The 2672-nt window shown below is 42.1% G+C and overlaps 1 pseudogene; it reads left to right on the top strand.

The window, feature by feature from the left end:
• The first annotated feature begins 528 nt into the window (after nt 1–528).
• Nucleotides 529–1142, top strand: LOC117032792 (protein Shroom3-like; annotated as a pseudogene).
• The last annotated feature ends 1530 nt before the right edge of the window (nt 1143–2672 follow it).

The raw sequence follows: 2672 nt of genomic DNA, 5'->3' as shown, positions 1-2672 counted from the left end.
CCTTAATGCACTTTTTATAGTTTAATTTCCTTTTTGTGGTGCTGTTGCGGTTGGAATTTTTAAAAAAACAATATGATTCAATTGAAATCAGATTGCTGCTAAAGAAGTCAAACAGATCACAGTGGGGCCCAATCTGAAAACTCTGCCCTATAGCCTGTGGTCATTCCACGGAGAATCACATAAACCCTTTGTTTCTACCTGAATGATTTGTCCCCAAGCCTCCTGAAAGGACACAGAATTTATTAGTATCACCCACAAAAGTTTTGTGGGTGGGGTGCATCTTTCAGCTCCTGTTTAGTCCTTCCTGATAATATTAACTCTACTTCATTCCACGGTTAGGCCTGCCAAGATACAAACACAGAGATACGCATCTCTAAAGAAATCTGTTCACTGCAGACAAGACCAGCCCACAGTACTTATGAAACAGGCTTAGTGCCTCCTTCCCAACAACTTCGCTGCTGAGTCCATAATAGTGTGTGACGTTCCCAGGAAGAGCATCGTTTTAAGGACCTACACTGAGATGAAGGCATGCATGTGCTTTTATGGGAGTGTGGAAGGGTATGTAGCTCATCCCTCGGCCACTCACTTTCCCCAGCAGAGAATAAGACCTGAAAGAAATAGTGGGGGTGCAAGCCCAATGAGTTTGACAAGTACAAGATGTTCATTGGGAACTCGGACAAGGTGGTAAACCTGTTGTTCTCCCTCTCAGGGCCCCTGGCCCAACTGGAGAACGTCCTTAATACCTTTGGTGAAGACGCCAGTAACGAAGAAAGGAGCTCTCTTAATGAGAAGAAGAAGGTCCTGATGGGGCAGCATGAAGATGCCCGGGAGCTCAAGGAGAATCTGGACCAAAGGGAACCCGTGATTGTTAGACACCCTGGCCAATTACTTTTCAGAGCATCAACTCCAGGATTACCAGCATTTTGTGCAAAGGAAGTCAACACACCTCACTGAGCAGCCAAAGCCAGATGACAAGATCAAACTCGGCCAGGAGCAAGTTAAGTATCTGCTGGAGAATCTTCCTTCGGACTCGATTCCCAAGGCAGGGGCCCTGGCGCTACTCCCAAATCTCAAGTGAAATGACTCCTGTTGGGGGATGTACTTTCAGTGGTATTTTCCCAACAGGAACCTCTCCACTTTAACCTCTTCTCAAATACCCATCCAAGAGATCACGCTTTTCAAACTATTTAATCTGAAAAATGTTTCAGCAAAAACAGTGCTTAAATTATATGGGCTTTTGAGGGGTTTTCTGGATAAAGGAACATATTCTATCCAGGAAAAAGCCTGTTTTTCCCTTCTTACCCTTCATGATTGATCTTCTGAGAGCTTGAATGGGGCTGGGAACTTACCACTTTCTATTATTAGCGTGTTTCCCCAAAAATAAGACCCCGCCACACAATCAGCTCTAATGCGTCTTTTGGAGCAAAAATTAATATAAGACCCGGTATTACATCATATCATATCGTATCATATCATAGCATATCATATTAAAGACCAGTCTTATATTATAGTAAAATAAGACCAGGTCTTATATTAATTTTTGCTCCAAAAGACACATTAGAGCTGATTGTCCAGCGAGGTCTTATTTTCGGGGAAACACGGTACATTAGCATAGAAAGAAAATTAATGAAACTATGAGAACTGAGTGGAAGGTGTTTGATGGTTTAGTTTTTATCAGGCTGTGGTCACAGAGATCAGAATGTGTCACCCCAGTGGCCTCCTTTGACTGTGGGTCGTGTATCGTGACGATAGATACGAGTACTCCTCAATGAACTGTCTGCAACATAAAGCCTTAAAAAAAACACACACACAGAAGAAAACTGTAAAACCTTGAACACTGTTGTTAGTTATAGTTTTTAAAATGAAAAGGAGCATTATATTTGTGTGCTAACCACTTATTTGATTCTATTTCGTGGTGGACATAGACAATTATGTTTGAGCTTTCTATCTTATGAAAACCTTAATGAAATGAAGAATTCCAAAGATAGTGAAAAAAAAATGAAAGAAAGGGTAGGGTAACAGGACTGGGGATAATGAAAACCCCAGGACAAGGGGAACAGAAGGAAGAAAAAGAAAGGTCTAGAAGAAGGGGGCCACAATAGGTCCTGCCTCTTCCTACTACTCGCTTGACCTTAAGAAAATTGCTTTATCTCCCTGAGGCTCATATTTGTTTCATCTGTAAAGTGGGAAATACACCAGAATCCACTTTATAGCATTTGTGTGTGTGTCAAGTGAATAACGTAGAGGAAGCACATAGTAGAGAATTTGGGGGTTGGTGGGGTGTCCATGCCAGCTTTGGCAGTGATAACAACACTATTGCTCAGACAGCCCCAGAACCCCACGCATCCAGAGGAAAGCAGTGGAGAAGATCAAAATAGAGAGGCAAGAGCATGCCAGGGACAAGCTCTGCTTCCATGACATTGCCCAGAGTGGTCTCTGGGGATATGCATATCTCAGTGATGAATAAATGAGTTAATGAGATCAGACATGCTGTACATACACTGTGCTCATTTTTTCTTTAAAGTTTTCACAAACGGACCAAGGCTTGTGAAGAAAGCTTCCTAATATCATTAGCAGTGTATGCCTTCCACGCCACACAATTAGTTGTTTAGAGGGAAAAAAAGAGCTGGGAGACAATAAGGTAAAGCATGGATTAACAAGAAAAAGTTTAC

This window comes from Rhinolophus ferrumequinum, chromosome 13 (assembly GCF_004115265.2).
Source record: "Rhinolophus ferrumequinum isolate MPI-CBG mRhiFer1 chromosome 13, mRhiFer1_v1.p, whole genome shotgun sequence".
NCBI lineage: Eukaryota > Metazoa > Chordata > Mammalia > Chiroptera > Rhinolophidae > Rhinolophus > Rhinolophus ferrumequinum.
Note: the sequence above shows the minus strand (reverse complement) of the source record. Positions and strands in the feature narration are given on the sequence as shown.